Consider the following 22,019-nt stretch of genomic DNA (forward strand, 5'->3'; position numbering starts at 1 on the left):
GTTTATTTTAATGATTGTTGAAAAATATTTTCTCATTATCTGCTATAAAAATTCTTAGGACCTTCATATATTTACTGATAATGTAGCCTTCTTTAAACTTCTTCTTCCCTAGGAGAGATAAACACTGTTACTTTAATTATCTTTAATCAGACTTATTTAATATCCTTTTATCACTTTTGCTCTACTGCTCTGAGTACACTAATATTTTAAAATTAAATATGTTTCTGTTAGATTATAGACACAGAGAAAGGACCAATGAAGAATAGATTCAATTTAAGCTTTCTATTATGTTCATCACATGCTGACTCTACTAGATAGGGCAGAGGTAGCCAGTCTAATAAACCCCCAAATTATAGAAACTTCACTGGGTTAGAGTTCTGTTCCTAGAACAGTCTAGTGGTCTAGATCATTTGTGTGAAGGGAAGGATCCCTGCTCCTCACCCTAGGGACCTATGCTGGCAGAGGCCAGGCCCTGGGACTTCCGGTCACACTGAGCATTGACACCCAGCCCGAAGTGGAGAGATAAGAGGGGTGGGAAAGACATACTTGCTTTTTGAGCATCTGGGGGAAGAAGTGGTACACATTAGCTCTCTTACATCTCACAGTCTCACCCAGATGTAGGGGGAACTAGAAGTGTAGACCCTGGACAGGCTCTTCCCCACAAGGACTCTACATGTGACAGCTAACTATGACTACACACTGGACTTCTAGGTTTCTCTGTATACTTACAGTAATTCCTCCGATAAAACCACAAAAATGTGCCAATTATAATGTACCATGAAATGTTACAATAATGTATGTGACGGTGTGCACTGACAGATGTAAGATGGCATATGTCCAACCTGCCATAGATCAATGCAGTTTGCCCACTATTGGATGTTGCCCACCAGTCTCCAAGGTAGCAAATGATGATTCACTTGAAGCAGTCAAAGCTTCTGGACGTGGTCAGTTTTCAGTCTGTTTAATTTGGTTCACCAGGGGCTCAGTGGTTTCCTTTCCCTGGAAGGGTGAAGCAGGATGCACTTAATGTTCTACTTGCAAGTTTCCCATCAGAATGGATCCCATCAGCCTTGCTCCTATCCTGACATGTAAGAGGTCATGGAGTTGGTCCCAAGTCCCAAAGAATTTATTAGTCTTTCAAGAGGCTAAAATTGGGGCTAGAAGTCAGGATCTTGTGTTCCTGGAACACCAGCCAGCCAGGGGGTGGTAGAGTTTGGCCCCTCTGGGCACTGTCTGGTTGAGGTACTAGTTGGAGAACCTGCTTTATTTCAGACGGTACTCTATGCCTTTTGGAATGGACTAGTTCTGTAGCCTGCTGAAATGGAGAGAACTGGGTTTCAAGATGATTTTAGCAGTTTCCCACGCCAAGTTGAATTAAGCTGCTGGACGACAGACATACCCCAGAGAAACCAAAGACAAATGCCAATTTTAATAGGGTTGTTTATCCTTTTCTCTCCAGTTAATAAGTATGAATGGACCCCAAATTCAATCAAAAGATCATGTCAAAAGCAGGAAGTTAAGAAAAAATAAGTGTTTCGGGGTTAGTCCATGATTTTGATACTACTGAAGTTTTGTTAAGACCGAAGATTAAAAAGTAAATTTGTAAATTGCCATAATTTTAAAGTGATAAAAGCACAAAATAATTTTGCATGCTTACAGAAATATGTGATAGTGTAGGGGCATAAATATATTGTTACATGTAAGGTTTTCAAAATTGATATTCCAAAAAGTATTTCTTAGCTATGTTTACTTTTAAAGAGCATAAATAGAAAATATTTCTCACAGATGAAAACAGAGTAAGTATGAGGGATCAGATGCTTGATATTTTAATGTAATATGTCCTTTTCTATATTATCAATAAGGCCAATTTTTAGAAATTAACCTCACAGGAACCAAAGAATATATATGTTTAAGATCCTCATAGTTATTCCAGAGAGTATAAACCAAATGAGATATTGAGGGTTTTTGCTTGATGATCATTTGTACCAACTAGTTTTTACAATAACAGATTTTCAGTTGTATTAAATGTTTTGGATTCTCACATTTAAAAAAATAAAAGCAAAAATAATTTCTGCAATAATTTCATGTGCATCAATAGTCCAATCTACTTTGGAAAGATTAGGGAGGGTCAATATTTTATTTTTCTATGAGTGGCTAAGGCAAGTACTCACTTTCTTGGATTATTGAATTTTTATGTAATACTTATGCGCCATTGAATTACTTTCATTGTAATTGGTCCATCGTGTGTACTGTGGCCTTTGGGTTTACATTTTTCACCTAGATGTTACTCATCTTTTCTGAAGGCTACTTTAAATTACATCAGATCTCATCTTGACCTTTTGATTTAGGATAAGTTGATTATATTTTGGTTAAAAAAAAAAGTAAACTGTTACTTTGTTATTGGAAAAATAACCCGTAGCAATGATGTATTACTCTATTCCATCAATCTAAATGTGTTTTAGAGTGATGAAAACCCATTGACACAGTTGTCAAAGCAAGAGTAATGAATGTAACAAAAATTCATTCCCTAGAAATGTTTGGCATACTTGCTGACATGGCAATACAATCAATACATAGTCTTCTGGTGGTCTTTGTAAAGCTTGAGGGTTTAAATCATCACAGGGAGGTTAAAACTGAAGCAGTGCCCTATCAATAATAGCAAGGATGAAATAATGTTTCTACATAATGCCTATGGGAAACCATACCTCTGCAAAACTACATGTGTTCTTCTCAGGGCGGGGTGCGCTGAACTGAATTATACTAAAAACTATTCAAACTAATCAAAAGAACCACATTGACTCTTCTTTAAAATTTATGTTCAGAAACATCTTCTTCCACACCATTCCTAGTAGTATTTCTATTCCTGCTGCTTTTGTAAAACATTAATAATAAAAAAATATATACTTGGCTGAGGGGCATAGAAATGATAGTGCAGTTAGATGTCACTAACAGCTGGAAATCACAGTTGCTGGGGAGGTAGTGATAGTTGCCAGCTCAGGCTGCGGAGACTTCCCACTGACAGCTGCTGAGGTCTCCCCATTTGGGTCCTTCCTGCAGGTCCACCCTGTGGACCACCCTTCTCCCCTCCTGATCCTCTTAGTTCTTGGCTTCCTCAATACCTCTCTCTCAGTCTGATCACTCTTTCTGACAACTTCTGCCCTCCCCTTAAATCTCAGTGGCACCCCAACTCCAAGTTTATTATGTCCTCTCTCAAAAGCCATAGGGTAAAGATGAAAAAACTGCAAGTTTTATATTTAGACAGAAGCAGTATTGTATTACAGATATATAGGGTCATTTACTTAACCTTTCAGTGCTTCCGTTTCTGCCTCTGTGTTGAAGCAATAGGATAATTACAGAATTGGTGCATCACCTGCAATATGTATACAGGGTCTGGGACATAGTAGTAGTCTATTATCTCTTATCTCTTCTAGGTAAAAATTACAGTAAATGTATTTTTATTGACATGTGTTTTTGATTGGTTCATTTCTCTATATTTAGCTGTGGCCTCTGGTCATCTGTCAAACAGATTTTCAGCAATTGCTCCACAGCAATGTGGTGTAGGTTCTTCATTCACAGTGAAGGGTGCCAAATAATTAGGGTGAAGATTCCCCTAAAGGACTTAGGTCAGCAAACTAAAGCACTCTGTAAGTTTCTATTGATTTTGCCATACACAGAAATTTGTTTTAGATGGACTGTAAAAAGGAAGGAATAGGCTACCCCTTTGAGTTGTATATACATCTTACCATGAATTTCTGGAGATGAAGGATTGTAGTATGCTTTGGCCAGGAGACACAAGAACGCTTATGTTCTGTTCTGCCTGTGAGGTCCCCAAATAAGATACTTGTAGTGCTGATATTGACAAGGCAAAAGGAAGTACAAATATATTATTAGCTGAGGCTTGGTCTTGAGTCCCAAAACAGAGCTCTACAATAGGCTAGAAGAGGTGACAAGTTCTTTACCCTAATGAGGTTGGCTTGAATGACCTGAATGTAAACTACTCCATTAGGCAGGCTCTGATTCTCTTAAGCCCAAACCAGTGTCAGACATGAACATTGCAAGATGAAGAGAAAGATGGATCCAAGGCCCACATGCAGCAATAGGAAAAGAGGACACAGAGCAATGTTTCTCGACTGTAAAGTATGGCACCGGGCTAATCTACCTGCCTCAGGTCCTGGGCAGGCCCCAAAACAGAGCTGAGTTGCCCTAAAGAGAGAGATGGTGGGAAGATGGAGAGATGGCTAGGTGGAAAGAAGAAAAATGAGACCACAGCCACCTGCTGACCTAATAAAATTCTACCTACGAGATGCACTCACATATTGGGACAACAGCAAATCACAAAATGATTCCACTGATAAAGTAAAAAATGTGCAGTACTATCAGCTGTCATGGCCAAATCAGTGTTCTTACCCCTAAATCAGTGTTCCATCTGTGTATCCTGATTCTTCTTGGGGAGGAAGCAAATGTGGGCTTAGGGAGGAAGCAGTTGTTACCCCTAGAAGTCAATAATCTTGTATGTTGGTAACTGAAACACCCCCCCTAAACAGTCTCCCTTTCCAATCTCTACCCTCAGTCAGTTACTCACAGTACTGACAAGTATTCTTTCATCTCACCTAAAATCTTCAATAGGTCTACATTGCTATCAAGTTCAAGTCCAGACTCATAAATTAGGAGGTACTCAAGAGGCCTTTTGCACTCGGTTCTAGGTGACCTCTGCAGCATCCCCTTTTTGCCATATTCCCTTCATCACTCTGCCTGTAGCTTCATTGCTTTACTAAATGACATCACCCATTTTGTCATTGTCGTTATTTTGCTCCTGCCCTTTCTACCCACCTTTAAGATCTAACTCTTCTGTTATCTCCTGTAGAAAGCCTTCTTTGATGCCCCCTTCTTTTGTGGCCCCATAATGTTCTATAAATAGTGCATTTTATGGTGATTGATAGTAGTTCTGTTTTTCCCACTAGCATCTGTACTGAGATCCATTATGGTAGGAAACATATCTTATTTACATTTTATTCTTTTTTTCTTATTCATGTTTAATATATTGACAGATACATAGTAAATGTTCAGTATGTTTGTGGAATTGCATTATTATTGTGGACATAGCTTCAAATCCTTGTGGACTCTTTCCTGTATGCTGCCAGAGAGTTTTTTTTTAAAGTTGGAACTTTTAAAAATGGCTTTTAATTCCAAGGAAGAGTCACTAACCTTCACAACATTATCGTTTTGTTCTGATAAAATATCATTGCATCAAACCCAATGAACATCTTTATTAAGATTGGTTTTACATGTAATTAAGATAAGCCTTTTTGCAGTTTAATACAGAAAATACTCTATAACACATGCATAAACTAAAACATCTGAGCTGATTACAGATCTTTTATTTTATTAAAGGAATCATTTGAGATTCATAGTTGTCTTAATATTTGAGTGCAGCCAGGAGTTCCTGAATTGACACTTGTTTCTCGTCTCTGAAGGATTTTTCAGAGGTTGATAGTATGACTTCTGTTTCCAAAAATCCAACGTCCAAAAAGCCACAGATCCTCCTTTAGAAAACCGTGATGTCACTGAGTTGGTTGTCTAAAAAACCAACTAGTGTAACCTAATGCCCTCCGCTGTGATTGTACTCCATGCTGTCTTTTTCTGGCTCATTCTCAGCTGGAATATTTGCAAAGGAAACATTTAGGCTGAGGAGACGAGAGTTGGAGAGGACCAAGCTCTGGAGCTGTCCATAGCTGAGCCTTTGTCCTAGCCCAGGTGTGCTGCTCCTCTCTTGTCTATTCCCATCATTTACTTAGGAACCTCATTGAAAACTTGGGGCCTTTCAAAGACAGTCAAAAGAATTCCAGTTCTACTAAATGAACATTTTAAATAATGATGATGATCGTAATAATAATAACAACAAGCAGCCCACAGCAAGAAAGTATTTTAGCCACACTGTATAAAGCATTACGAAAACCTCTATTCCCCTAAACTGAAAAGAGAAAATAGACGTGACTCTTTGGGATGAGATCCATTAAGAGGATAGCCACCACAGTTTGAGTTACCTCTCTGCTGTCACTTTTGATTGAAACCAGCAGTGAAGTGTTTTGCCAAATCTATTCTTAATTCCCTTACCAGGGTCCCTCTATAATTGTCTTTCCCATTAGGGAGTCACTTGGAATTAATGTATTGACAATTTGCTGTGATTGATGACAAATGGCTTATTAACATTTCCCCCTACTCTTCAGCCCACAGAGCAATACTAAGAAGACATTTGGTTTTAAGTATTAAAAAGAAGAACAAAGTATTCAGACCTTCAAAGGTAGGAGTTTATCTTCTTAAAAGAAGGGAATTATGCCCTGGCTGGTTTGGCTCAGTGGATAGAGTGTCAGCCTGTTTGATTCCGGTCAAGGGCACATGCCTGGGTGCGGGCTCGATCCCCAGTAGGGGGCATGCAGGATGTTTGAAACATCTCTCATCATTGATGTTTCTAGCTCTCTCTCCCTCTCCCTTCCTCTCTGAAATCAATAAAAAAGAAGGGAATTTTTTTTAAAAAGAAGGGAATTATACCATAAAATGATGTGATTATAAAATATTATTGCCTTATTTAATACGTTTTAATCCAGAGAGTATAATAAAATACAGAGTAGGAGTATATATGCAAAAGCTTCTTGTCAAAAAGGATGGACCAAATACATAGAATACACAGTGAAGAAAACCAGCCCTTCGTGTCCTTTCATAGTAAAACAACTTTGTTTTACTAAGTTACAAGTCATACACTTCAGGAAATAGACAGCAGAATAAAAGCCTTGCTAGTAAACAATATTTTCTGAAAGAATTAAAGATTTAAAATGACAAGGAATCATTTACAAGAAAAAGAGTTTTCTTTTTGATTTAATCGTTTATCAAAAATCTCCCAAGAACTTATCATCTGTACGTGATTTTTCTTGTCTCACAGTGAAGTCCGAGTAATACAAAAGTCCTTTTGGAAAGTTTAAATATTACTTCGATATGTGTGTTCTGCTTTGTAAATACCCCCCTCATTTCCCACCCCCACTGCTCCATTTTCATTTATTTAGTCTTAGAATTATCAACTTTAGAATGGACTCTGGCAGGCCTATGATGCCTTCTGAAAGGCCATTATTATCGTATTGAACTTCATGAAAAATATCTTACTTGGAGATCTGGAACACAGTTCAGAGAACCATATCTCAACCAATAATGGCTTTTTCTTAAAATTTTTATGAGAGCATGATTGTTCAGACACTTAGTCCTATACCTCCTAGGTTTCATTTGGCAAATAAACTCTCATGGACTTTAATTAAGAAAAGAAGATTGTATGCAAGATTTTGAGGTAGTAAAATATTCTAAACATGTCCCTTGTCCTGGAGAATTCTTTAATTGATTCATTCGGATGTTGTTTTGTATTTAAGAGGAAATGATTCATGCCTTATTTGAACTTGCTTTCATTGTGCTGTATTGAAACTGATTTTATATGACTAGTTCTTATGCTGTTTCAAAATACCACCAGAAATCCCCAAATTGGTAGTCTGGGAACTAAGAACGCTACTTTGTAAATCAAATAACACACATTTTGTTTTGCTTGAAGAGTTCTTGAGAAGTGAAAATTAGTGAAGACTAACAAAATTGCTGAATTGAGTATGACAAATACCAAAAGAGCCTTAAAATCTGTATAAATGGCTGTTTTAATAGAAAGCTTCCTTAGTTAATGTAAAATGTCTTCTTTTATAATGTTTTGATACATCTATACATACCCCTCCAACAAGTGTCCATACTTCATAAAATAAAGAACACTTGTGAGGTAAAGCAACATAATATAATAGCAAGACCCATCCATCTGACAGACACATGAAAGTGTATTCACCAAATCACAGTTGTTAGGAACTAGGGATTAGTAGTAATGATGTTAAGTAGAGTGGCCTATCAATAAAACACTACTATACTATCAGCAGTAAGTTATTGCAGGTTCTTCTGTAAGCAGTATATTGTGTGAACCTAGGAGAGGTAAAAAGATGGCAAGATCAGGAACTTATCTGTAAATGATTGTTTCTAGTAAAAGGAGAAAATACATTAATACAAGGCCAGGGAAGGGACCACCAGAAAGGAATACATCCGGCCCTTTTATGGGGACAGAGATGGGGCTCAATAAAGGGTGCTGTCCCACTTTTGAGGATGCTCTCAGCTAGTTTCTAACGGAGTTTACCTGGCAGTTTCTATTGTTTTCTATTTTATTCATTGTGGGAGAGTTATTTGACTTAAAGTCTCTGTCTTCTAGACTAAGTCATAGTGAAAAGGTTCAATTCTACATTCTTCTCATTGATCTTTTTGGCCAGTCTTTTGTTAAATGAATGAAGTGAATTTTTAGTTGTCATGCACTACTGAAGCCACTGAAATATCTCATTTTATCTTTGTAAATGATTTAATCGGGTTGAAACTAAATACTGAGTTGTCTTCCCCATTTATTTCCCTGGCCTCACAAAGACTCCCTAAAACTTCCCGAATTTCTAAAGCACACTTGTATTCAGAAGTCCCCAGGCTATTCAAGAATACGGCCTCTGACATTAGAATCAGAAAGTTTTTTGTAGCTCCTGTTTTCAGTGGTCTTTCCCACGTTCACTGGTGTGCGTGTTATGTTCTCCGAAAGATGGGAGCAGCCAGAACTGTGGTGTGTGAACGCCCACTCCTATCCCCACATCCTTCTCTCTGGAAAGTGCTACCTCTTCCAGTTTTCAGTTTATATATAAAAACTGTGTTCACATTCATCATTAATGCTAATGTGTAAATTCTCTCCAAGGAAAATCTGCCTTCCACCTGGCTTGAAAACCTTGAATTAAAATGCAGGAGAGCAATGGTGGAATTGCAGTAGCAACCAGAGCGAGGAGAAGGGACACCCCCAAATCACTCCATATAATGACTGTTTTCTTGTCTGGCTGCATTTGTGTAAGTTTGGTTCTGGTTGTAACTATGAGTCTGAAGAAGAATCTTGGCCATGCTGTACCTTAAAGCATGCCCTTTCTGGCAAGCTATATAAAAAGAAATCTCTGACAAGTTATTAGAGTTCTTTAATGATTGTTTTTGGTTAATGACTTGAAAGTTGTTCTTTCCCCTGGACTCTTAGTACTAGCTTTTTAAAATTATGCATATATCTCAGGAGGATGGTAATGATAGTTGACCCTTGAGCAACGCAGAGGTTAGAAGCCCTGAGCCCTCATACAGTCAAAAATTTGTGTATGACTTTTGACTCCCCCAAACTTAACTCCCCCAAACCTTAAGTTATCCTGTGGTATATACATGGGATTATTTCTAAAACCTCCCCCAGATACCCAAATCGGAGGATGCTCAAATCCCCTATATAAAATAGCATAGATCAATATACTAGTATACAGTTGCCCCTCCACATCCACAGACTCCTAACCACTGTTCAAAAACAGTACAGGCATTTCTTTAAAAAAACAAAATCCTTATATAAGTGGACCCACATAGTTAAAACCTGTGTTGTTCAAGGGTCAACTGCAGATATTGAATAGATAATAGTAAAACTGATGACAGTAAAAAGACTATCTTATAATTAAGTTGATTTGTAAATGTGAATCAATATTTTATTACAAAGCCCAAATGGGACTACTGTTTTTAATACTATTTAAGAGTAAAGAGATCTATCAAAATTTTGTCCTACAGCATCATTTTAAATCTGAGAACGTTTTTATCCATGTTATGTGACAGCAGACAAATCCAGGAGACTCGTATCATCCACACAAGGAATACTTACCTCATGAAACTAGAGTTGAAAAGCTCATGAATAAAGTAGTTACCCCAGGAAGCCTAGAACTTACAAAAACTGAGACAGGGGTCTAAATCTACACAAAGGATATTCACTGCTTTATTTATTTATTTATTTATTTATTTATTTATTTATTTATTGAATTTATGGGGGTGACAGTGGTTAGTGAAATTATATAGGTTTCAGGAGTATCTATACTAATAAAAGGGTAATATGCTAATTGGACCGGATAGACCAGACATCTTCCGGACAAAGCCGCGTGGCAGGGGCTGAGGCAGATGTGGTTTGGGGCGATCAGGTCAGCAGGGAGAGTGGTTAGGGGCGATCAGGTCAGCAGGGGAGAGCGGTTAGGGGTGATCAGGCCAGCAGGGGAGAGCGGTTAGGGGCGATCAGGCTAGCAGGGGAGAGTGGTTAGGGGCGATCAGGCAGGCAGAGTGGTTAGGGGTAATCAGGCAGGCAAGCAGAGGGGTTAGGGGCAATCAGGCAGGCATGCAGAGTGGTTAGGGGCGATCAGGCAGGCAGGCAGGTGAGCGGTTAGGAGCCAGTGGTCCCGGATTGTAAGAGGGATGTCTGAGTTGGACATCCCCCGAGGGGTCCTGGATTGGAGAGGGTGTAGGCTGGGCTTAGGGATTCCCCCTCTCCTCCCTGCCACCCCCATGCACGAATTTCATGCACCAGGCCTCTAGTAGTTCTATAACACATCATCTGTATATTGTAATATGTGCTCACCACCCCAAGTCAAGTCTCCTTCCATCACCATTTATCCCCCCATACCCTCTTCTACCTCCACACTGGGAGGCTGTGTGCAAAAGGTGAAGGGATTAAGCAAAACAAACAAAAAACACCAAAAACCCACAGACAACAGTATGGTGATTATCATTATTGTTTTAAATCGATGAGGTATTTAGTCAGCTTGAAAACCAGAATGATATTTTCTTATCCTTACTAACTTCCTTTTTGTCCTGATATATGATGAGTGACCACATCTCTTGAATATTAACACCCTTGGGCAGTCCCTCCACCGTGACTGTGGCAAATTCTTCTCTGAGTGACTGCTCCTCACCAGAGCTGAGCATTCCTGGAAACTGAAAGAGAGAGAGAACATTTTGTTCTTCCATCCTCATGCACTGTCCAGCTTTCCATTTCTGTGTGGAGTCTGAGTAACACCCTGTGACCTGAGGTCAGAGGGAAGAATATTAAACCACGTGTACAGTGATTCTGTAGGGAGGTTGAATTATAATACACTTCCTGATATTTAGCTTTGAGTTATGGCATCCATGATTGGGATGCCTTTATTGATTAAGTCCTTTCTGCCTTTTGCATCCTGTCCTCATAATTCTTTTTAAAAAAATATTTTTATTTATTTCAGAAAGGAAGGGAGAGGGAGAGATAGAAACTTCAATGATGAGAGAATCATCGATTGGCTGCCTTTTGCATGCCCCCTACTGGGGATCAGGCCTGCAACCCAGGCATGTGCCCTTGATCGGAATCAAACCTGAGACCCTTCAGTCCGCAGGCTGATGCTCTATCCACTGAGCCAAACCAGCTAGGGCCTGTCCTCATAATTCGTTTTTTCTCTGGAAACTCACCATATTCCCCTCCCACTACTCTGAACTGCTCAGTTTGTTAGCTGTCATTGAGGCTCAGAAAGAGCAGTTGAAAGGTATCTGAAGAAAGACATCAGCATACTCTCTTAGGAGAGGGTGAGAGGTGGGTGATCGTATAAGGGTGAGAGTGAGGAGAATGGTGGCATGATGTTTTTGTGGCAGCGACAATTAGTGCTAGCAGTCATTAAAGGAATCCTGCAACTTTCAAGCATTCTTCCCCTCTATTCCCACTGTGGTCTAGGGGAGAGAAATATCTGCTTTGAAACTGGAATGAGAAAATTGCCTGAGTCACTACACTCCAGAAGAGGAAATGTGTAGCAACTTAGCATTTATACACCAAAGGGCTGATGCAATGACCTTTGCAGATAGCTATTTGCAGACACTCACTGGGTTAGATTTTTTTTCCTTGCTGCGCTTTTGGCTTGCAGTTTTTAAATGTTTTCTAGTGTCATCAGAGTTAGAGCCGGTGATGAGATAAGGCTAATTCAGTGGGTCATGGACTTTCGTGTGGGGGCTCACTGAAATTACTAGAACTCTGCCCCCAGAGAAGGGAGCCACTGCCCTGCGACCCGTGTTCCCAAGTACCTCTGCTGAAATAACTCTGCTCCTGAGAGGAAGCTTATTTAAAATAATAATTATAAATGGTATCTCTTATTCATTCAGAATGATGATCTTTATGTTCAGCCTTCTCATGCCAAAGTCAATAGTTATTGAATTTCATGCACCATAACCTACTGAGGGAGATACTCTGAGTGTTGGTAACACTAGAAAGCCTTAAGTGTCCAGGCCCAGGGAACCTTGTACACTCAAAGGTAGAAATGTGTGCCCGAGTTCTGCGGGGGTTTTATCAGAGCCCTTCCTTCCAGCATCTGGACATTTCATCCCTGGCTGCTTTTGGAGGGAGTCAAATCCTGACAGGAGGGTTATCTAGGGAACTACCCAGGAGGAAAATGAAGCCAGTGTGGAGCAGGCGGCCAGACCCAGGCCCCTGCTGGCAATGCGGTATGTTGCTGTCACATTCGACTGCATACACAAATAGATGCTTACACTCTTTTTTTTTCTTGCTTTGTTTTGTTTTGTTTTGCCTTTTATTACAGCGTTCGTTTTTGTAAGGCAAAGAAAAAAAATCTCTTGGAAGGACTCAAGTTTTCATATCTGCAGAAGGCATTTCTATAGCTTTTGTCAAATTTAGCTGGTCTGTAAAGTGTCTTTGTTTCTGGTTGACTGTGGTAGAAAGCAAGTCCATAAACTAGTGCAAATACAGGAGAGAATGATTTCTATGGAAAGTGTCCTTGGGTAGGATGGGGTGCCTGCGGCCGATCCTGAGGGGCTTTGTTTCTTGCAGCATGGTGGAAATTCACATTCATATTGCTGCCTCCAGTTCGTTAGCATGCATGGTTAAACAATGGGGCATGCCAGCTGACGTGGCAGCGTTGATTAATGCATTCCTTGAATGTGTTGATTAATGTGTTCCTTCGATGCCTCCTTAAGCCGCCTCTGCACCTGAGGTGTGCGGGATGTGCCTCCTCACCCGCTGGTGCGTCGCTCACACGAGCCCATTTGCACATGGGTCTTCTGTGTGTATATTTTACATCAGTGCCTTTGTAAACAAAGCCACAGATCTAGGATGTTGTGTTTTTTTAAATATATTTTATTGATTTTTTACAGAGAGGAAGGGAGAGGGATAGAGAGTTAGAAACATCCATGAGAGAGAAACATCGATCAGCCGCCTCCTGCACACTCCCTACTGGGGATGTGCCCGTTACCAAGGTACATGCCCTTGACCGGAATCGAACCTGGGACCCTTCAGTCCGCAGGCTGACTGAGCCAAATCAGTTAGGGCAGATCTAGGAGGTTTTTTTTACAGAAATATTCTCCTCTCACAAAAGTGCTCTACGCTGTAATGTAGAGCGACTCTGTACACTATGAAATTCATAGAAGGAATTATCTTATAGCTAAAGGCATACACACTTGGTGCCATCTGTCTGTCCTGAGCATGATGCTGCCCCGATTTTCATTTTTGTTATCAAAGTTTTTGTAAACAGAAAAAGCTGAAAATACCTGTTGAGTGCAGTTTTCACTGGAGTGAAACAGGAAGAGAGATGCAGATGGACTGTCCGTTAGACACTTGGTGAACTTGGCATCTTAGTTGGAAGCCCTTTCTTCCTAGAGGCAGGGATTCCCATCAGCCCGGCCAGGATAATTCTGTCTCCAGTCAGTTTCATTCAGGATGGTGACTTTTCTTGCTGTATTATGAATCCCCATTAAACTACATATGTTTTCATGTCTTGTTTCCAAAACCTCTCATGTTGATGGGGTTCTGCCTAGCCAATGGTTTCAAAGAAATGAGTGATTGAGAGTTTTTATTTGTTTAGTATCATTTACTTGTTATTTACATAAGAATTCTACTTCTACTTTTTAAACTTTCTGACCCTAGAATTCTCAGCAAGATGACAAAAATAATGAAAAAGCTATGTTCTAAAATGTTGAGAGACGGTCCAAGCATAGAAGAAATGATTCAGTAGTGGCGGGGTGATGGTGTTGCCCTCTGTGTCTTAGGCTCTAACTGTAACATTTTAACAGCGGAAACCATCAGTTCTATTCAGAAAAACGTCTTTTAACACTGGGAAAAGCAGAGCAAACAAGTTCCTTCTGAACAAGAGGGAACTTTTTTCTTTTTTAAAAAATTATACCAGTTTATATTTCCAGTACCAGTCATATTTTTTATTTTTTAAAGATATTTTTATTGATTTCAGAGAGGAAGGGAGAGGGAGAGAGAGATAGAAACATCAATGATGAGAGAGAATCACCGATTGGCTGCCTCCCACACACCCCCCATCATGGATCGAGCCCACAACCCTGGCATGTGCCCCCGATTGGAATCGAACTCAGGACCCTTCAGTCTGCAGGTCGATGCTCTATCCACTGAGCCAAACCAGCTAGGGCCAAGAGGGAACTTTTATATATTAGGGAATTATGAAACTACTAGAAGTCTGGTGCACAAAATTCGTGCATGGGTAGGGTCCCTAGGCCTGGCCGGCGATCAGGGCTGATCAGGGCCTTCCTTCGTTCCACGCTGCCTCCGATGGTCAGCACATGTCACAGCGAGCCATCGAACTCCCAGTTTCCCGGTCAAACTCCCAAGGGGACACTTTGCATATTAGCCTTTTATATATATAGATTATATAAAGAAGTAGTAAAGTCACCAATATTTAAGCCATTTAATTATTGTATGAAATTAATGGTGGAGGATGGCATTCTGATATTTTCAAGAATAAGACTTGAATGAAAAGTCTTTATTCCATCTAAACTTAGCAATAGTAAGACCATTCAAAGGTCTACTTTGGAAATTCATAGACTACATGACTTTTGTTATTTGCTTAAGGAAATTGAAACCCATTATTTTTAAATGCTTATGTATGCCTGTATCACAAGGAATATTAATGGAAAATTAAAAAGTAAAATATTTAATTACTTCCTTGGCATTTGAGTACATAAGCATTTTTTTGGAACTCAGGGTATACAGAGTATGTGTTTAAATCATTATAATACATATTTGATGTGAAAGATATATTTGGGAAAATTAAGTTTACTTGATTTTCAGAGGATCTTTCATTATATGATATGTTTAAGAGAGAATTGCACCAAATGACTATCTAAGTGGGAATTCACATTTGTGATTAGACATGCATTTTCTTGGTTTGCTTGAATTCTACAATAACCGAAGGGGTAAACAAAGAGAAGCAGCGAACGTGATTAATCCGTTTTCCTGCAAAGCTTTTCATACTGTCCTGAATAGAAGGCTTGCTGACAGAAGCTGTTAGCTTGGTGAAGGCAAGGCCCAAGGAACAGGTTATGAAAGGAGAGAATGGAAGGCAGAGAACAATCCACGTGAAGGAGCACAGGGGAAATGGTTTCTGAAAGTTCCTATTTATTTTTTTGTGTCAGTAAGCACAGAGAGCGTGTAGTTAATTCAGTTTCCTAAATGGCTTTGTTCTCTAGGGCAATACTCCCTCCCCCCAAAAAAAACCACAAAGAAAGAATTTGATAAATATAACTGGACAAAACTACCATATTAAAATTATTCAAATGACCTAAAAATATACCTATCAAGTTCCAAGTGTGCTATAAAATATTTCTTCGTTGTGTAACATTTCAGACTTATAGAGAATCTAACTATAAGTTATGCTTCAATACAAAAAAAAAGGTCTTTGAATTGATATGTTGTACAAGATAACTTATTTGACTGGGATACATTTTCAAAGGCCCTTAAAAAGCTTTCTTGCCATAGAGGAGTGGGGGAAAATAAATGTGTCATAGGCAGCCTCTTGCACCATCCTAGGTACTTAGTTCATTCTCTGAACTATTCGTTAAATTGAAATGAATATTGTTATGTACCCAAACCAGAAGTCATCCCTTGAGAAAACCTCCCCACTAATTTTCTCTGGGTCTTTCCATGTGTTGCTGACGGTTGTCAGAGCACCTTCATGGTAAATTAATAGACATTTTCATTTTCCTAAAAACAAAGTTTGAACACTAGGGTGAACATTCCCCAAGTACAGTGATGAAGTAGATTTCAAACATTTACATATAATGGACTTGCTGAACCTGACCAAATTACTTTTATTACTGAAATGTAGCTGCTTTGATCCAGTAAGTGATCCAGTAGACATAGAAAAGGCATGGAAAGAGCTTTATTATAAAGAGTAAACAATTAAAAGACTTTCTTTTATAAAAGTAGAGTATTCAGTAATCACTGAATGACTTATGGGACCATTGCTCATACTGGAAACTAGACTTTCACTACTTTACTGACAATAAATCAGAGTTTATTCTGGAGTTATTGGGGTCTTATTAATATGAATAAAATACTAACTTATGGGACTTGCATGTACTTCCTATGTGGTGACCATCTTCATTAATAAACATTGTTGATGGCTTCTTTACATATAAGGAACTGTGAAAGGTTCTAACAGTGCACTCTGAATTAAAAGACATGGCTCTTGCCCTTCAGTGACACACTCACTAGTTATAGTATACACATACAGATTGACTGTTCCCATCCTATTGACGCCTTGGAGTTGATATTCTTTGAGTGTATTGCTATGACTGAAGGTGGAGAAGTTGGAGGTGCTGTGAAGGCAGGTGGGAGAGTGTTGTCTGGGCCAGGAGTTTGGGACAAGTGTGAGATTCTTCCTAAGGATTTTGAGTAGAGGAGTCACATAATGAGATCCGAGTTTAGAACAAGTACCCTGTGAGCTGTATGCAGAATAAATGGATGAAATTGGAAGCCAGAATCCAGCAGTAGGCAAGAGATGATAAGAAGCAAGAGTGCCTGACCCAGGGTCCTACCCGAGGGGCAGAGGAGACAGTTTAAAAATTCAGCGGTTCTCAACCTGTGTGGGTCGCGACCCCTTTGGGGGTCGAAGGACCCTTTCACAGGGGTCGCCTAAGACCATCCTGCATATCAGATATTTACATTACGATTCATAACAGTAGCAAAATTACAGTTATGAAGTAGCAACAAAAATAATTTTATGGTTGGGGAACTGTATTTAAAGGGCCAGAAGGTTGAGAACCACTGGTTTAAATTATATTTCAGTGGACCTATATGCCCATTGGAAATGAAGAATGGGGAAAAGCAAGGCTTGACCTCTGACTTTAAAGGGTAGGTGGATGAATGGCGGTGTTACTGACGAGAATACAAAATGCAGAAGTGCTGCTCTTGAGAGGAAGGTAGAAAGGCTGTCATAAATATGTCCATGGCATAGCATTCCTAAGAGTCACTGGAAAAAAATTTCAGAGCAATAACATGGGATATTTTAAATTTGAGTCTGAAATGTGTCCGATTGTAAATCTATTGTACTGAGTTTGAATCATGTTTGATCTTGAACCCATTTAATTCTTGATTGTGAAATGATGTGTGCCCACCATTGTTTTGAAAAGGTTAATTTGGCTTCAATATTTCATCTTCAATGAAAGCACATTGAAGATGAGGGAAGCAGTTACTACGAGGACAGCAGAAACTATCACTGTGGTAGATGCATGAGTACTTACATCGCACAACTAGAGAGGCTGTAGGAATGGTAAGTGGAGATGCCAGGCATCAAACACGTTGTAGCTGGAGAACAGAGGACCCTTCCCTTTCCTCGTTTTATGTAAACTTAGCTGAGCTTTTGATTCATTATTTCATGAATAGTTGAGCCATCTCTGCCTTAGTTGAGTTCCACCTCTGAAACTCAGAGAACTGAGGTGGCAGCATGATAACTAGTCATCCCAGGTTGTCCTTAGAATTAGTACAGTTTTTTTGAAGTGGGGGCTTTCCCATGGACCACATGTGAGGAGAATTAATGCCATCAATCATCCAAGAGAAGAACTGGCTGTAGAAACCAAAAGGTCAAAAACTCTTATTAACCTAAGGACCTAGAATGTACACAATTTAGACTGAAATGACTTTCTCAAATTGTGATCTAAACAAAGAAATTTTGCCAAGGGCATAGCATTCCCAAGAGTCACTGGAAAAAAATTTTAGAGCAATAACATGGGATAATATGTCATTATTACTAAGCAGACAAATTTGAATCCAATGTATGAAGAAAGAGCTGCATTGTTTGTTTCTGTTGTTATGTTTGTGGTTATTGTTTTTTGTCTATTTAGAAAAGATGATCAGAGAGACACATGTTATTTGGCATGTGTCTAACTGATCGTGTTTAATGTAAATACCCAAGGTGGTATTAACATTAAACATTTTCATTTCAATAATTCTTTCAGATTTCTAGGTGAAAGACAGCTTAATCCTAGGGTATGTGCTAAGATGAATCACAAGTCTCAAAAATAGTGTCCTAATGTGATGCGTTGGCTGCAGAGGGAATTCATGTGTACTTATGGACAAAATCTGGCATAAAAAATGCCCCAAATAATAATTTTAAGTCATAATTTATATTCAGAAATTTTTCATTTTGAGCTCTTAGGTATTTTATAATCAAAACTCATATCACTGCCCATTCATCTTCTATTTAATCCATCAAAAGGAAAAGAACTATCGTTTTTTTTAAGAATAAAAAATTATTTAATTTCCCTTCTACTTCTCATGTACATAAGATAAGCAGGAAAAAAATCTCCACACTTGCCATGGTACTTTTTTCATTTGTCCCAGAAACATGGGATGGAATAAGAAACAGTCATGTGGTTCATGCCAGGGGCACCCTGCTTGCTTCCTTCTGCAGTTAAGTCTTATTGTTACTAATGACCTCCCAAGTGCCTGGTACCAATTCTTCATTAGTTCCTCTTGTCTTAGTAATCATATTGGTGATCCATGTGGACCATGGAACCTATGTTCTGGAGAACTATCTAATACTTATTTTAATTTATATAAATTTTGTTTATGGAAAAGCCCTTCTGGGTTTTTCTTTTTCTTTCCATATTTGACTTGGATTGTTTTGAATCTGGCTGACATATAATATACTTGGGCATCTGTAATGAAATTATATTTATCATCTGTCAATAATTTGCTTCCTGATAAAAGGAGTGGGACTTATTTATTAGAATATATAATAGCACTATTTTTAAATTGTTCAAATTGTGTAGAATTCCTTGTAAATGATATTAAAGATTTCACTACAATTTAAATTCATTTTAATGTCAAAATTATCCTTTCTCTTTTTGGCATTATATATCTGTGCCTTGTATACTTCTTCAGTATAATTAAATGTTTGACCTCTATTTAGAGGTTATAGAGAATCTTGTGTATTTTCCTTTTTTAATTTTATAAAGAATTATTTATAATGAGAATTTATGAGTCACTGAAATCTAGCTCTATTGAAATACACATTCAATATAAGTAAAATTTGTTTCCTGAATAAATCTAAAGTAAAACAATTTATTTTTAAAAAGGTTTTTTTGTTACTGAGTTGATAGTATAATATTTTTTATCAAAAGTATTTGAATTAAAAAAGATTGTTTTTCATGGTTGAGCTTCTGTTGATGCATAAAACATTTAGTGCCACAAAATCAGCACCATAAATTTAATCTTATAATAAATTAGAAAAGAAATTCTAGGTTGTAAAGTCAAACCTGATACAAATTTTTCCTGGTCCCTTTATTATTAACATATTTCCTCCTGGTTATATGCCTGCATCAGGGTAGACATTTGCCATTCTTCTTTGGAACTGCTCATTTGACCTGCTCCTGTTTCATTGTTGCCCTTAGTTTAGCACAACATAAAGGCAAGTTATTTTTCTCAACTTACCCAAGGATATATTTGTCTTATGCTTCTCTGTTTTGTTGGCCTATATATGTATGACATGACGGCCTTTTAGAAAATAGATGTTTGTTGTAAAAATAGCACCTGGGATCCTCTAAGGCTATATTCCATAAAGACAAATTAGTTTAATTTCATATAATATATTTTAATGCCTTCCCAATGGTGATGGCCCTTCTTCAATATTTAATAAGGTAAAATTAACACAGTGTAACAATAACAATTGAGAATAATCAAAATATGCCCTAAGCAGTATTTTATTTTTAATATCAGGTTTTTCTTACCATTTTTCCTTCTTTTTTTTAGTCCGTGCCTATAAAAAAGTCAACAGAAGTTTTGGAAAGGATTAAATTTTTATATAGACAGTAATACCATGATAGTGGAATTTAATATTCCCAGTGGTAACTGCTCTGAAAGCCATTTTGTTCTATTGTAATAGCAGTCACCCTTTATGAGGCTTACTATGTACTAGACATGTTCTAAGTATGTTTTATCCCATGTTATCCTCACAGTAACCTATTATTATCCTCATTTTAGAGATGAAGAAACTGAGATACAGAGTTGAATGCATTGCCCGTAGACACACAGCTAGTAAATCGTAGAGCAGGGATTCAGACCAAGTTAGTCTAATCCCAGGGCACATATGCTTCACCATCACAGCTCTGCCAGGGCAAGAGATAGGCCCACCCGATGCTTAAGTCATTAATAAGGGAAGCCATTGGCTTTGGGAGTTCTGGTCAGTGTGCTATGTGTGCATGACAAATAAGGTCTCATATTGTTACTGTAGGCAGCCCTCAGTCGAAGCAGGGGCCTGGCTGGCCACTTCAGAGGAGTGGGCTTTGGGGGGCTGTGCAGAGGATGTGGATGCACTGGGAGGCAGGGGGTGCCTCAGGACTCCAACCGGCTCTTGTGATGTGTGGGCACCATGTCCAGTCTCAGCTGCTGCATCCCAAACTTCTGATGGCGGGTCCTGCTGCCCTGCTCCCACTGCAGTGGACAGGGAGCACCATGAATCTCCCCCATTGGCCAAGATGGCACATGGGGGAGATTCTTAAGCCCAAGGTGCCAAAGGCTAGAAAGATGAATGGATGGGCCGAGGGTGTGGAAAGCTGGGAAGATATGGATAGAAAAAAGCCCAACCCTCCCAATCTCTGTAAGAACTTCGGCTTGAGCAGGAATGGGGAGTCTTTGAGAAGGGAGTCCACCATGCTCCCAAGTCCTGGCTTTCCTTGGGGCAGGCAGCTGAACCTGTGTTTTTGGTTCCAATATGGAAGTCAAAGCTATTACCCTACTGCCCATTCACATAAAATAATAAATCTAAAGGCTGTCAAGGTTGTTATATGCACCTGTGGTTCTAAATATCCATTTCGTGTCTGTGCACATTGCGTGGAATAAAGGGGGGCTATAGAATGAGAAGAAAAACTCTAGGCCAAAAAATGTAATACAGTTAAGAATGCTTGCCTGCTACAAGGTGGTGTGACGTCAGTGGTAGCCATTTTTCTTATCCCTTGTGAGGCTGATTATATCTAAAAAAAAAAAAAAAAGTTTTTGGAATTTTAGTGTCAGTGTGGTTTGCTCACAGGTATGGCATTTTGTTCACATTGATAGAAATAGTCATAATTAAAGCTTGCTTTTTGTACCTTGTCACCATCTTTCCATCTCACCTCTTCCTCCTAGAGTTCTTCCACAGGAACCCAAGGCATGATTTATTCACACAGGATTATCAAAGGCAGCTGGCTGCCTACTGCTTCTCACCTTATAACTGCTTTAGGAGTGACTTCCTGCTCTTTTCTCTGCCTCCTTTCCATCCTAACCCAGTGTTTGTGTATTAATAGAAGAATCTGGAAAATAAATGGCCTTGAAGATCTAAAGGAAGGAAAAACTAAATCCTATCATTAAAGTAGTAGAATTCACAGTAGAGGGTTTATCTTTTTGGATGGGGAGCGCCGTCCCACAAATCTCTTAAACCACCACACAGTAAAACTATGTACTCACAAATCCCCCACCTACTTAGATTATAATAATTTCAGTGATGTCTTTCAGACAATGATCATGATTAATATGTACTTTTTTCTCTAAATATGATCATCTATACTAGTTAAAGGGTAATATGCTAATTAGACCTTCCGGGAGACCTTCTGGACAAAGCCATGGTGGCAGAGCCGAGGCAGAGGCGGTAGGGGAGATCAGGCCGGCAGGGGAAGGCAGTTGGGAGCGAGCAGGCTGGCGGGGGGGGGGTCTCTTACCTCATGTCCCCGAGCTTCCTGCTGATTGCAGAGCCCACAGTGGACAGGGCAGCTGAAGTCTTCTGTCCCGCCTGAGAGAGAGTCTCCTGAGTCCTCTTGTAGCTGGAGGAAGAAGCACGGTTAGG

General features: G+C 39.1%; 1 protein-coding gene across 1 annotated transcript in view; it reads left to right on the plus strand.

Annotated features, from left to right (window-relative positions):
* NRCAM (neuronal cell adhesion molecule) overlaps positions 1 to 22,019 on the plus strand; it is a 233,960-nt gene that overhangs the window by 95,401 nt on the left and 116,540 nt on the right. Inside the window, exon 3 of the mRNA XM_023751014.1 lies at positions 6,228 to 6,301. The gene's annotated coding sequence lies outside the window, so the exon portion shown is untranslated. The remainder of the gene's footprint in view (positions 1 to 6,227; positions 6,302 to 22,019) is intronic.

The sequence above is a fragment of the Myotis lucifugus genome, unplaced genomic scaffold (genome assembly GCF_000147115.1).
Source record: "Myotis lucifugus unplaced genomic scaffold, Myoluc2.0 scaffold_18, whole genome shotgun sequence".
In the NCBI taxonomy this organism is placed as follows: domain Eukaryota; kingdom Metazoa; phylum Chordata; class Mammalia; order Chiroptera; family Vespertilionidae; genus Myotis; species Myotis lucifugus.